The sequence below is a fragment of the Ixodes scapularis genome, unplaced genomic scaffold (genome assembly GCF_016920785.2).
Source record: "Ixodes scapularis isolate PalLabHiFi unplaced genomic scaffold, ASM1692078v2 PGA_scaffold8__174_contigs__length_109621045, whole genome shotgun sequence".
NCBI classification, from domain to species: Eukaryota; Metazoa; Arthropoda; class Arachnida; order Ixodida; family Ixodidae; genus Ixodes; species Ixodes scapularis.
In genome coordinates, this window is record NW_024609883.1 from 101,273,651 (window position 1) to 101,288,625 (window position 14,975).

Sequence of the window (14,975 nt, forward strand, 5' to 3'; positions counted from 1 at the left end):
GCGCCCGTCAGATCTCCTGCGGGAACGACGGTCGCTTCCCTGCTACACTCGGAGTCAAAAAAAAAATGTGAGGCCGTTGCGATACTCTGCTTCTCAAGTAAAGCGCCCCTCCGGCTGGTGACCCTCCCCCGAGGTGCCGCAAAGGAGTTTGGCGACGCAAACTGCTTCAAAATAAGGCGACACTGGAAATTGTCGGGGACAGCGCTTAGACGGGTCGTGTGCTTGGGGTCCCAATAAAGCGTTCCATTGACCCAGTTAGGCGGAATTGTGGTTATCGTCGCCACCGAGCCGAGCAGGACCAGGAAAACTGACAGGGTCCCCACGCTGCCACGTTCGGGCGCGTCTTTCTCCCAGAGGTCGCGTCTTTGCTTTTTTTGTCTCGGAGTGGGGGGCTCGAGATTGCGTCGCCTTGTTCGGGGTACTCTCCTCTCGATCTTCGCGATTGAGTTTTGAACGACCGCTTTAAGCGATTAGCCTTTTCTACGTTGCGCTGGTTTCTTTCTTTTTTACTTTTTTACTAGTTTGTCTGGTTTTGGGGCTCTGACCGATATCATAGCACCCTACAACGAGCGAGTTGTTTTTTTATATCTATTTTTTAGAAGTTATTAGACTTTTTTTTTTTTTTTTTGGGGGGGGGGGGGGGGCGAAGGGTGGTTGTTGTTTTGTCGAGCTATCGATTTATTGAAATACATTTTACTGCATTGCGGAGGCGGACTGAGTTTTGTTTTCCATTAAAAACCACCCGATAAAAGAAATCTGGTCGCCTCTTGTCTACTAAAAATACAAAGGTGGAAAGAAAAAAAAAAAGGAAAGGAAAAAAAAGGACGGGGGGTCAACGAACTTGGTTCTGAAATGCTGTTTCACTGAAATGTTCGCCACCTTTTTCGAGATAACGGTGTTTAAACAGCCCGCGTTATCTTTTTATTTTTTTTTGTTGTGAACGACTCTTGGGGGAGAAAAAATTGCGGTGGCTTAGCTCGGCTATGCCAGGATATACGTAGTATGAGCTTATGCGCACAAAATGAGAGGCGCTATCAAGCGGCTCCGGTGCAGCGTCAGACTTGGCTACTGCGCAACGGAGGCGCACAGCTGGGCACGCGGCGGCGCCAGTGCGTCTGCCGCGGCTATGACGTCACTCCTCTGGAACGCGCAGTCCGGCGAGGAGCGCGCGGTGGCGGCGGACCGCTCAGCGGCGGCGGCTCCGGCGCGCCAGCTGTGCGCCGTGTGACGGCACTGCTCCTCGCGCATTCGCAGCACGGAGCACGGCTCATTATGGGAGCCGCCCGAAACTGCTCAACCTCGGCCAGTGTAGCTCACGCTACAAAAGAAAAGTGTTTTATTCAAGTTGTAGGATGATTCTCTGGAAAGGACGCGGTCTAACATCATTCTCTCTATATCTGGGGGGAACGGTGGCCGAGTGGTCTAGCGCACACCAGCTCGGAGCACGTGGAGCGAAAGCTGGCGCTGCAGAACCCAAAGATCCTGCGTTCCACCCCACCCCTGCCCGTTTCGATCTGGGTGAGCATCGTACCGGCGTACAGTACAACCGCTAGACCCCAGGCTAGCGGTTGTACTGCACTGGCTAAATTTCTCATCTACAGCTGGGAGACTCGCCGCCCGTTCAGGCAGACGAAGTTCTAGGCTGTGTAAACATACAAACAACCCGATTTTCTCTCTATATCTATATATACCAACGCGCGGCTCCACGCCGCTGCGGGGCGCTGCTGTCGGTGCGGCGCTTCACTTCAGCTACTGAATCTTGTTTCTGGTTGTGAATAGCGTGCTGGCGGTCCACCTATTAGCCCCGAGAAGTTCGCGTGGCGCCCCCTTACGGCGAACCGGGGTGACGTCACGGCGAGGAGAGAATTTTTCCCCGACTCGGCCGGCTCGCCCTGTGGAGGCTGTGACGACGCTAGCTGACGGCGCGCTCGTTTCTATTTAATTTTTTTGGCGTGTTTTTCTTAGGAAGTGTAAATTTTTATTTGAACCTTTATTGAGGTACGGCCTGCAGCTACAGGCGAAGCTTCAACAAACATTTTAAACATGGTTGACAGGGCAGGCAACGCATGAATCACAGCTGGTATATGAAAATAAAGAAATATGGCCACAATTGCAGGAGCGTCACTATAGATTTACATCTCGCACAATAAATGCTGCTGATGGTCTGAATGAATTGGGAGGTTATGTATACTATTTTTTTTTTGTATCTCTGTTTTTAAACAAGATCGCCGAAGCAGAAAAGCTGCATGCTGCTCGAGCAACATGTTAAATACAGTCTGGGCCATCAAGAAAAAATCACAAGTAAGACAGCCCAAGTGCAGGGGCAAAGTAAAAAAAAAACAAGGAACATTTATTATATACAGTGCTTGCATTTGACCTTTGATGGATTCGGATAGTATTTCAATGGACTACACGGGTGGTATTTGTGGACTTGTTTATATCAACCCTCAAGTAATGTATAAAAAACGTAAGCGAAGGTGTCTAGCTCGTTATTAGCCCCTTAAGCCCTAAAATTGAGATTTTACTTAAATCGAATTGTCCTGAAGTTAAAATACCAGGCGCCTTTCTCACGCAGACTATCGCCATTCACAGGTTCCACATTTTTTGCTACTAGTGCTGCATCTTCCACTGGACAGACGTTCGAATGCTTGCTTTTACTCCTGTTTTCCTCTGTTGTCAGAGAGTCCAGCTGTAGGGAGTTTGGAGGCTGAGGAAGCTTTTGGGGACCTGCAGCAGTGTCTCTTTTAATTGGAAATAACAATTCAGACTAAACGGTGTATCTTCGGAATAGGCTGGAATAAAGAATGTCAGGAAAAAGTATAAGCATTCCACATTACGGAAATATTGCCGTGCATAGTTTGGCAGTGAATACATATCATACAGAGAACTGGGGGCAATTCGGCCGTTTTTGCTGCTACCATACAAACTAATTTCCAGTAAGTGTGCAGCTTCTAAGAAATATGCCTGCATACGTGTATAAACTATATAATTAATTCACGAAGAAGCCACATTTATGTAAAACAACCCTGCTCCACGAGCACTTCAAAGAAAACATCTGCGAACCAGCGCATGCAGAGTGGCACCGCAGAGTCAGGGTCGCGAGCTAATTTGCCGACCACCCAAAGGCGCATGATATAAATGCCACTTCAAATGCATTGAAAGCGGGATGTAATATTGTCTTAAATCATGAACGTGCAAGGAACAGAATTCCAGCGTCTCAAACGCTTGCGCCATCGCTTCACTGACCTCTTGCAAGATTGCCTTGTGTCGTGTGGACGGACGGGGAGGCTCATCGGCGGAATTGCCTCCGCCGATAGCTTTCGGGATTTGTAACGCAATTTTAAAGGTAAAAGGGACAAGCAGGCTTATAAAATGTACGGAATCACGTCCATATCGGCCTAACTCAACTTCTTGCACACCAGGTAAACGAAGTGCAGCTCCATGAAGAGCTTGCGGCACACAACGCCAAACCAGGAAACCGGTGCTGGGAGGCGAGCCGATGCGAGATCGCGGAGCGGAGTACTCGCACTGACGTCACAGTACACCTCACCCAATCCGGGCGCGGCGACCGCAGCGACGCTTGTGCTCGCTCTCGGGGCTAATAGCACGATTTATCAGAACGCAACAATCGGTCATCTTGTGGTCGGACGATCAGCTGCGGTGATACGCGTAATCTTCCGGTTCGTTGCATCAAAACTCTGATTCGTTCAACAGAGGCACGAGGGTCCGTAGCCAGTAGGACGCGACATCTGACGCATCTCTAGATACTGGAGTAGTCGTTTTGTCAAAATTGATTATCTGGAACCGTTCGTTGCACTCTTACGGCACTCTATTCTCCAGAAGGGCCTCACTTTCACTCTGTATAGCTCGCTGGATCCACAGCATTCGTCATTGCGAACTGATGGAGGCTGCTATAGTAGTTTTATCGCTTTAGCTGACGAAAACTGCTATAACGAAGAAGACTGCTACAGTGCAATCTCTCTTTTGGTGACGTGCGCGACCGAACGCGTGGCTCTGATCGGCCCTCCACAATGTAACAAACGCTCAGTGTTTCGTCTTAAGCAGGATTATTTCTGCTCTCATTGACGGAAATACGAGCCCAGACTATCAACTCGGACGGTGTTGATTTAGGAACGTGATCCATCGAACTTGTCACTCGCTTCTAACTTCTTGGTCGTGACGTCGGGAATAGGAACCGTAAAAGTGCGCCGCCGAAACATCTCGTCGCCAATAGCGACGTCCGCTTTAGCGAACAGACAGATATAGACGCTTTCAGCGCGCGCCAAATCGAGCCGCCATAGCCGACCTTCTCTTGTCTTACCGAGATGCCGAGCCACTGAAGCGGGCGTTGACGAGTCTCCACAAGGGCCTATACTGGGGAGAAGGACACAGTAACACTTCACATGGCAATAACCTGTCCTGCTGTGGTAATGATGAAGTGGAGCGAACGGAATAAGAGGGAAGAAAAACTGAAGGTCGGTTATGGCGGCGCCCATGCACAGCTGCCTTCTTCTAATATTGGCACGGGCGTTTGAGGGTCGGATGTGTTGAGCAAAACTATGCGGAGCGCTAGTCGTCTGCTTCTTTGCGTAGGAGTTTCGGTGACGTCACGACGACGCTGAGCTCCGATTGGCTTTGATTGAAAGGATAGTGGGTAAACCGCAATGTTAGATGCATCAAGGTCTACCCACTATTTTTTTTTTTTTTTTTTTGACATCATCGCAATTTCTGTTCAAGAAGCAGACGAACTTTCGCTCCACATTTCCAAAAATAAACAATAAGAAATAAATAAAAAAAAGGGGACTGACTTTATTGTTGAGAGGGGCTGCCGCGTACAGTGACCGAACTCGCGCCTGACGGACTTGTTTGCAAACTACTGTATGAGCTGGTGTATCAGCTTGTCGCTATCTAAAACCGGATATAGAAGACTATCTTTTTCTTTTTTCTTTCTTCTCAGTTCCGCGAGGCGACAGGCTTGTTGTGAAATGCCGGCTGACCTTGCATACCAACACCACTCAGCGTTATTATTATTATTATTATTTTATGTTTTGCCTTAGGAGGCGATAAGGTCGCCCCGCACCCTTTTATCTGCCGTTATTATCAGCTGTTCCCAGGTTTCACTCTCGACCACGCCGGCTGACAAAAGGGCGGCCCGTCGACGGAAAAGAAACAGAGTGCCTCGTTTTGCAGCATTCCCTTGAAATGCAACAATACTTTAAAAAAGCTAGCTTTTTTTTTTTTTTTTTTAGGCGCCGGCCAAGAAAGGCAATTTATCGGTTCAAATCGATTATATACTAGACCCCGTCCCCTCCCTCCTCTGTGTAAACGACGTTCAGTAAACCTTTCCTTCTCTCTCCTTTTTTTTTTTTTTTTTTGTAGGCTTAAACTTTTAGGTCAGTCGACTTTGCGGAGTCGTTGGGATCCGCTTCCGAGCCAGTAATTTGTCGGCCATTTTGTATATCAAGTTCGAAAGGACCGCCAGCTGAGCGCTGATTGGTCGCAGAAAATAAAGTCACCTGTGTCGTCACTTCCGGTGACGTCGTTACAGTGAGCGAGGGCAGTGCCACGTGCACCGTTCCCGGTGCGATATGGATAGCCGTGCACCGTGTGACCCTTCTCACCTTGCAGCTGAACGCTGATTGGACGCCGAAAATGACGTAATCTCTCACTTCATTTCCGGTGACGTCACTAGAGTGAGCGAGCGTCATTTGGCCCCGTTTACGGTGCGATATGGGTAGCCGTGCGAACTGTGACCCATCTCGCCTTGGGGACTTGCGCGTGACACACTGACGACGTTCAGTTCTGACGCTCCCGTAGCCATTTGTCATCATCTGGCTACGTTCCAATATTTTACTCGATGATTATTAGATGCTACAGCGGTGACATCATTGCCCAAGGGGTGTTGGATCGGGTAAACGCCACATAATCGAACCCATTTGAAATAACTCGCGCAAGTTTGTTTATCGAGGCATACGCTACTTTAAAAGTTACTCCGCTGCCGCGGCTAAGCATTGCGTCGGTTTCCCCGAAAGTATGCCACCACCAAAAATATATATATTTCCCCTCCTTTACGAGTCAATCCTATGTCGTATAATTTCAGCGTCCGTGTGCTTCCAAGCCGGTAAGGCAAATTCGGTTCGTCGGGTGCAATCACTCGATATAAAGGCAAGCTTGTCACGGATGTGTAAATTTTGGAATAAGGCTCGAATTTCAAACGCATTTTGTGACAAAAATAGAAGAAAAAAAAGAAGGAAACACCAAGGCCGCTCCATCTACATGCCTCGCGTTTACGTCAGTGACGTCGCATTTGTGGCCATTCTAGGAACCTTGTTGCTGCGTGTGCATTACGCATCACCGAATCTCTTTTGCTGGGCTCGACCAAGAAGGAATTGACCGTTAGTACCGTGCAGTGACGTCACGTACAAGCCATGCACTGTACCGCCCCCCATCCAATACGGACGAACGGGTTTGCGTGTGCACCCGCGTTGCGCGATACAGAGCGGACCCGACGCAGTAGTAACACGGTTTCCGGCAGCTCGTCAGGCGACCCTCATCAAATTCATGAGCACGAGTCGCTCGATCGGCCTAATGACAGGCGTCGCCCACAAGCTCGCCTTTCGCCCTTCCCGCACGCGAGCTGGGTCAACGGTGTCAGCGTCGTCTGCGTGCGACAAGACAGACGCCGACGCTTTCGTATTCTGCCGCGCGCTGACAGTGTTGCCAACCTCCTTTGCCCTTTTTTTTACTATTCATCCTCTTTTGTTGCGTTGTTTTGCACGGGGTTTGGTGGGCGCTCCCCCTCCTTCCGTCAACGATCAGATTAATAATGAACGCGGCTTGAACAAAACTGTGTTTACAAGGCACGGAGGCTCGCGCGACAGGTACACTATGCATGAGCGCTTTCCCCGTATGCATCTTACTTTCATGTTGCTTTCGCGTTTGCTTGCATTCGTTCGCGTGCTTGCCCGACGCGTGCGTTATACTGCGGTCGTCTGCTCAAGTTATTACGGCTAAGTGGGGGAGGGTAGCGTCCCCCGGTACGCGGCGAGCGCCATCTCTCGGAGCGACCCGGAGGCGTTTCAATCCGTGCTGTTTGAAGGGCGCGTCGTAACTTCCCCAACTATCGCTGGATGGAGGCACGTTTTGATGGTGCCCCAAACGGGGGAGTATATACAGAAGGGAGGTATAAACGGGCGAAACTGGTTGCGTGCTTCGAGGCTTGGCTGGGGGAATCGAATGCCCTTTCGGGGCATTGTTTTTTCCTCTCCTGTGTGTAATGATGCGCTCACTGAACGGCGACTTTCCTTTTGGCGAGATTTTCCCGCTTTTGTTTCTTGTCTTCTTGCGCGTATAGATACGAAAGTGTGTCCGAGAGAAAACGCCGTTGCCAAGGTTTCTTTGCTCGCGAGCCGTCTTGTTTGCTTCGCTGCGTTGTTTGGCGAAAACCTATTTCTTTCCTTCCCGTGGTCATCGGAGCGGCGCCAAAGCGCATCTCGCGCTTCGCCGAAGGCCCGGCATTACTCGATTGGGATCTCCGGAGTGCCGGATTTCTGCACTGGTTTCGTGAACGAGAGCGCCCTCTTCGTGCAGTATCGGGGATTTAACGCGCCTGAGACGTTCCTTTCGGAGCGACCGCCCTGATGCGAAAGGGTTTTGGTGCAACTGAATACTGAATACTGGATACCTGTTTTCAGGTTTACGATAATGCGCGCTCTGCAAGAAAGCTGCCCAGTCGGGTTAATGCCGACTTACTAGTTTCCGCGACGATAAGTCGAGAGGGACAATACTGGAAAGCAGCTCGGCATTGTGAGCTTGTAGAAACTGGTTGGCTGGTTATCTCTCTTTCTTTTTTTTTTTGCAAGGAACGGTTGGAGTTTTTAGGTGACATGGGAGAGAGCAGCTATAGCGGTTCTGTCAAGCAGTGAATCAGCCCAGATGTCACTGCAGACCTGACTTTCGGCGATTTTCTTACAGGTTGTAGTCCGCAGAAGCCTGTTGTCGGGAGGAGTGCAGTCGCCTTTGAGAAACGGTTTAACAGTCGATAGGGCACAACTTGCAAAGGTCATTCGCAGGCACTCGTGCAGACTGTAGCGGACATAAACTCGCAAAAGGTACTTGGTAAAATTAGGTTTTCGGGAAAGCTTGCGGAAGACGGCCGGCGGTCAAAATAAGCCGGCTGAGGACAGCTATACCGAAGGCCGTTAGTCGAACGAAATACGGCAGCAGAGCGCATAGCAGACAACCGCCTGCTAAACTCAGGCAGCCAACAAGCGGACTGTACAAGTCAAGTGGCAGACAGATTGCTGAATTCAGGACAGCAAGTTGCAGAAGTCAGGTGCCCGACAGCAGATTACAAAAGTCAGGTGCCCGACAGCAGATTACAGAAGTCAGACAGCAGATTTGTAGGATCGAGTCAGCTATAGCAGACAGCAGAAATCAGGTGGCAGATCTCCAACGTCGGGTGGCTGACTGCAAGAGTCAGACAGCAGGGCTGGCGTCTGAAATCAGCGTCTCAGCTAAGACGCTGCGAAAGAAAGCATTGCCGAAGCTAGCGCACTTGCGGAGTGACAGGGGAGTTCGAGTCTCAAGCGATCTCGCGTACCCTAGGCTTGACAAGCTTTCTTTCGCACATTGTAAGCTACGGCGCTGATTTCTAGCAAGCCGGCCCTCCAGGCAGAAGATTCCAGGAGTTGGCTGGGCAAGTAGCAGACAGTTGATTGTAAAAGCGGATGCCACGGACGACGAAACTGCTCTGCCCGCATATTACGCGAGCCAAACGGCCGTATAGTACGTTCGACTTACATAACGGACGCTTCGCAGCTGCAGCGAAACACTAAACCGATTACGCGGAACTAAAGGCGGCCTCGCGCTGCCGGTCTTTTGTCTCCCTGAAATTGCGTCACCAATTACGGCGGCGACTGTCGCGTCGCGAGGAGGAAGTCGCCTCGAGGAAGAATGGACACCGACCGGCGGATTAACGCCCATTACCATTTATTATACCTTCTTTGGAACGTGGGACTTTGTTGACACCGGCGATTTCTCAATTGTTTCCGAGCGAGTAGGTTTCACGTTCGCTTTTCTTTCCGGCATGCTGCTTCTCGTCGCAAAAAACGACAACATCGTAGTCTCATTAAACCGTTAGGCTACCCTCGAAGAAAAAAGAAAAAAAGAATCAACGAAACTGTTTAAAAAAACGAGTCTCCGTGTTTGACGCAAATTGTCCATTGTTCCGGTGTCTGTTTCTTTTTCTTTTTTTTTTCTTTTGGTAGTACAGGGTACAGTTTGCGATGTCAGGATAGTGTGGTATTTGTGAGGTTGTTTATTTTATTGAGACTGCTCCTGTTACAGTAACCTCGCTGGACGTAATCTTCAGAGAGGGTCGTTTGTGTTTCGTCACGCAGCAGTTTTCTTTTTCTCGTTTACAGATGAAGACATGAGGCGAGGATCTTACCATTCTTTTATATCTTTTTTTCCTAACGTGTTAAAAAAAAAGTTTGCACTTGTTTATTTTTTTTTATTTTTATTTTTTTTTTTTTTTGGAAAGGTACCATAATCTCTGAGTCTCCCTCGCACTGGCAAAACACAGGAGTTAAAACAAAACGAGATTTCACTTGTCTTTGTCGCTCCTCCGAAAGGATGTTTCGGAAAACAAACGCGTCCAAGAAAGTTTTTTTAGGTTACGAAACGCTCAGACTCGGCCCTCTCCTGAATGCTTGCAGAAGGCGCGCGTCAAGAGGCTTTTATTTGAAGTCGTCTGCCACCAGCTCGGGTTTGTCGACTGCGGCTGGCTTACGGTCGCCTTTGTCTCGACTTGGCTTATTTAAGCAGCTTTGGCTCTCGACTTGGATCCGCTCTGCTTTGCCCTGGTCTCAAGAAGGTTATAAAATTGACCCCGTAAATCATGACGTCAAAACATGGCGCTCCGCTCCAAAGAAACCGTTGCTAGGACCGTTGTTATGGGCAAATGCATGGGGTCTTGACGTAAAATTAGAAATTGTGTAATTAAAAAAAGAAAAAAGTAAATATTTTTTTTCTTAGCATCGTGTATTTTTTTTAAATATTTAATCATGAAAACTTGTTCTATCGTCCCAGTACCATAAAGTGAATACAAAAGCCCGTAATAAAGCTTCGCAAGAGGTTAATTGCCTTACTAGCAGACGACTGGATGGCTTTCGCAGGTTCAGTGGTTCTTTCTGAGGTAGTGCGCGACTGCGTTGAATGAAGTAGGTGACGATCGACGAAACTTCTATTCTCAGGGTCGCTCTTTTTGTGGGATTTCGAAAGCGAAGAGTACACGTACACAGCTTTGATCGATGCTCGAGGTGCGCAGAGCTCGCTTCCGCAATATTGGAGACGCTGAAAACACTGCGAAGCCGAATCAGGCAAGACGACGACGTGAAGGGTGTCAAGGTCGAAGTGTACGTAGGCCACCACTCGTTTGAAGGATTTCTGACAGCACGGTTCATTACAACGCACGTCAACTGAAAAAAAAAAAAGAAAGAAAAAAAAAGGGGGCCCCACGTTGCTTTGATATCATGTTCTAAACGGATTCTTTTTCTCACTGTGCTTTTAGATCTCCTTGCGTGTGATGATTTTCGTCAGGCGTATCCTATCGCACGCAAATATACAGTTCGCTTTTATAAACCTGGTGAGTTTTCTTAGGTCTGCCGTGTTCCAAATAATTGCAAAATCAAAATCGGATCATCGTGCAGGCGATGCAAACTGTTGCAGACGGCATACTTCAGTAATTCCGTCTGCGTTCGCAATGGGTTTGTCGTCTGGCAGCAGGCATCTCAAGACGTCTTAAGGACCGGAAGTTGTCGTCGCAAATATTTCAGAAACAGCCGATTCTCGGCGAATTTCTGTCGTGGTAAGTGGGAAATCTAGGCTCCTTATACCTGTTCTTTTTAGGCGTTTAAAAAGACCGACGACCAGTTCGCGCTTTCCCCTTTTCCCCCCGCCTCCTCCTCGCCGCTTTCTACCCTGTCCACCGTTGCCTGTTTCCTCCTCTCCCAGGGTGAGGAGAATCTTCTGCCTTGCAGAATCTCTTGTCTGGTCGTCGGCCTTTAAGTTCCACGTCCGATTTTGAACCAATCATTCTTTCGGAGCGAAATCCAGTTCCATGGATTCGTTCGTAGCAACACCCCTAGCAACGGTTTGTTTGGAGCGGTGACGTCGCACTTACCGGGTCAATTGGGCAGCAGGTGGCGTCCGTATCGTCCATACATGGAGCAAAGCGTAACGGAAATGGTCACGCAATGTCCCCTCACACTTTCGGCTACTGAGACGATCATGTTTTTGGGTCTTTGTTCTTCTGCTGAGTTACCCGTGTTCTACCAGTCTCGGGGAATTGTTATCGTGGTTAGGAAACTCGGTTAACGAACGCCGCCATGCAAATACGGTGCAAACAACCGCCTTGCCAGGGCGTTGCTGTGGCAACGCGATTGAGGCGTCGCCTCGAAAAATGTCCCCTCAGTGTCTCGGCAAATGAGACGATCCTTTTCTTGTGCTTTTTTATTAATTTTTTTTTATACTAAGTTTTTAATCTCTTACTAATACCGGGTAATTTTCATCGCAATCGGGAAACTCAGTTAATGAACGTCGCCATGAAAATATGGGGCAAACAACCGCGTTGCCATGGCAATAGAGAGTTTTAGTGGATCGTTCTGATGACTCCGATAACGATATCCCGCCACCGCCTTTGCGCACGTATTGTATCGTTACCGAGGGCATCGGAGGTATAGAAACGATCTACTAAAACTCTGTTACCGTGGCAACGCGTGGATAGCCCCATACAGGGCCGTAACCAGGGGGGGGGGGGGGGGGGGATAGGGGGTTCTGACCCCCCCCCCCCCCCCCCCCCCGAAATTTTTTTCTGGGTACGGCCCTGCCCTAGTGAAAAAAGTCATTTGTATAAGAAATTTCTTGTGTCCAATAAACACATATGAATCATACAAGATATACAAGAAGATATAAGAATCATATAAGAATTATATAAGAACTATATAAGATATATAAGAACCATATAAGAAACGTATGAGAAACTTCTCACAAGTCTCTTATATGGCGCTTGTATATTCTTATATCTCTTATATAGCTCTTGTATAGTTCCTAGATGGTTCTTATATGTTCTTATATATCTTGTATGATTCATATGTGTTTATTGGACACAAAAATTTCTCATACAAATGAGAATTTTCAATAGGGTGGTCGGTGCACTGGCAGCCAGCCGATTTTAATCTCCACCTCCGCGCATGCGCAGTAGCGCCGGTCGGCTACCGGGTACCAAACCGGGACCGGTTGTCCGGTTTGCTGTAACTCTCCATTATATGCCACCGATGCACATGATTCATAGGCGAAAATAAGACAATAGACACTTTCAAAATGGCCGCCGTTGTCCCCGAAAACCCCCCCGAAATGTTTTTCAGGGTACGGCCCTGGCCTCATACTTACATGGCGGCGTCCAGTACGAAGACGGCGCGTGGCCTGCGGATGCTCTGGACACCGTGCCGGACTGTCTCTCCCCTCTTTCCACTTTAGTGGAGCGAGCGCTGGAGGGGAGGTGACCTCCTTTCCAGCGTTAGCTCTGCTGAAGTGGAAAGGGGCTTTGGAAAGCGAGCATGTCGGGCGTTGTACCATCCCCAGCATTCCTGGACACGGTCTCCTTGCGCCCTCTCTTGGCCATTCTCAGCAAAACGCAGTAAAATGATAATTTCAGCCAAACTACTGCAGAAATCCTTAAGTTCCCCCGGAATATCTATAGAGGGCACTAATACACTCTTATTTAATACCTACTTGAACCTCAGGATTCTATACTTTTTATTCCTGGGCCCGATATAATATTTTGCTTTGGGTCCTATGGGCCACTTTGACAAAATTTTAAATTTCTTCTCACTGAAATGAAGAATCGTAAAGTCCCCGAGGAATATAATAGCTGCCGACTCGTACCACACACAGCAGTTAAAATTTCGGTATATTAATTAATGCTTTTTATTCCTCGAGACTTTCAAATTCGGCCTGCTTTTAGCCCCTGTAAAGTTAGCACTCCGCCGTGCACCAAGAAGCTTGCGGCCAAGCTACCTTTACATAGGCTTATCGAAAAAAAAAAGAAAAGATTTGTACAATGCGTTTGTGACAGCATATTGACTAAGAATGGGGGGGTTGTGATATGACTATATAATAATTATATATATATATATATATATATATATATATATATATATATATATATATAAATAACACAAAAACACATTATTACAGGATTAAGACTAACAACAATTAAGGAAGTATGAAATCCACATTGTATGTTCAAACGTTCAAGAAAAAAAGAAAGAAAAGAAACGAGCGCAGCTGGTTAGCGGAACGTAACTCATGGTTTATATTTATCTCTATACAGCTGTTGAGAAACTTAGGAATTATACCTAACCATTTGTTGTCCATAATTTGATCTGCATTTCTAAGATAACCTTCCAACATTCATTGTGACGGGTCACGTAAATTATAGCATTTTGTTCTAAGGAAGCGCTCCCATCGAAACCTCTTTTGGTGCGCCGATCGTATCGAAGAAAGCCAGCCGCGACAGCGGGCAGACGAAGCAGACCGCAGCCACGGAGCAGACGACCGAGCGGCGAGCAGACGACGTTGGGGATGAGTGCTTCGATGGCGTCGGCGCGCAACGCACTTTTGGATTTAGCCCCTTTTCCGGCGTCGCTGAACCATCGTGCCGGATCCCGTGGTATTTAACACGTCCTTCCCTGGTCGACTGATCCAGTGTCGTCGTAGCCGATTAACCTTTGTCCCATCGCCAGCTGACGTCCCCCACACGATACCGCGACGTCAAGTGAAGTGAGACGTCGGTTGCGCTCAACAAACTCTGTGCTCGCTGCACACCCCGGTCTTTGTCGGCGCGATCGAGCTCGTGCAACTTTACTGATAACTCTTTCAATTCAATAATCTGGTTTCTGAGAACAGCGCGAATCTACTGGTGTAGTTTTCTAGATTCCGTGAAAATCGTGGAAATCCGAAAATTTTGGAACTGTTTGCCAGACTAACGTGGCATTCCGCCAAGTATGGCGTGATCCTCCAACAGTCTGGTAACCTTCCCTTTTGTTTTGGGAACGGTCGCCGTATTTCGGCTGTGGAAATGGAGCCTACGAGACTCGTAATCCTATTAACCTACAAAGCGTCACGTCCGCCTGCAATCAGCGCGGATTCACGTTCGGACCGTTCTGTGGGAATCGGTCCGGAGATGAAGGGAGCGACAAAGGCTAAAAGCTGATTAGCCCGGCGGGACCTGAACGGTTCCGAGGTGTCTCCGATGGAAGGTCTGTGTTTGTGTGTCCGTGTCGCCCATTGACCCCGATCTTTGTTTCTGCTCTTAGCGGTCAGAGTACACTGCCCGACGTAACAACGTCATTGGCTCGGGTGGCAAAAAGAATACAACCCGTTCCGCTGGCCGGAAAGTGCAGGACTGTCCTGGCCTGGAGAGAAAGAGGGAGAGAGGGGGGGGGGGGGGGGGGGGGGGGCAACAAGGCCGAGCTCGTTTGCTGCCGGGCCACCGGGCTGCTAAACGCGAGCCAAAGTTAGGAGTATAAGGCTTCGTGAAATCGGTAAATTGCAGAAACTTCGAAAATCAACCACCGTGTCGGTTTCATTAAAATCAGAATGGATATTTTGGTGAGTTTGTATTCATTCGTGATTTCATTGTTTAGTTTAGATTTTCTGTTTGGTTTGTGTATAACGGGCGGGGTTAACTGCGAAACGATCGGTATGTTAAATAAAAGGTTGCGAATGCAAACGTTGCCTCCTCGATGTTTCTTGATTGGTGCGAACGAAGAATGGTTCTGGCGTGGTTGTGCGAAATACATGCATTTTTTTGTCTCGCATTTTTCAATCAACTGCAAACTTTGTGACACGGCATTCAGCTCCTTTGTTGATATAAATCACGTGAAATAAATCGGGAAAAGCGGCCCTGC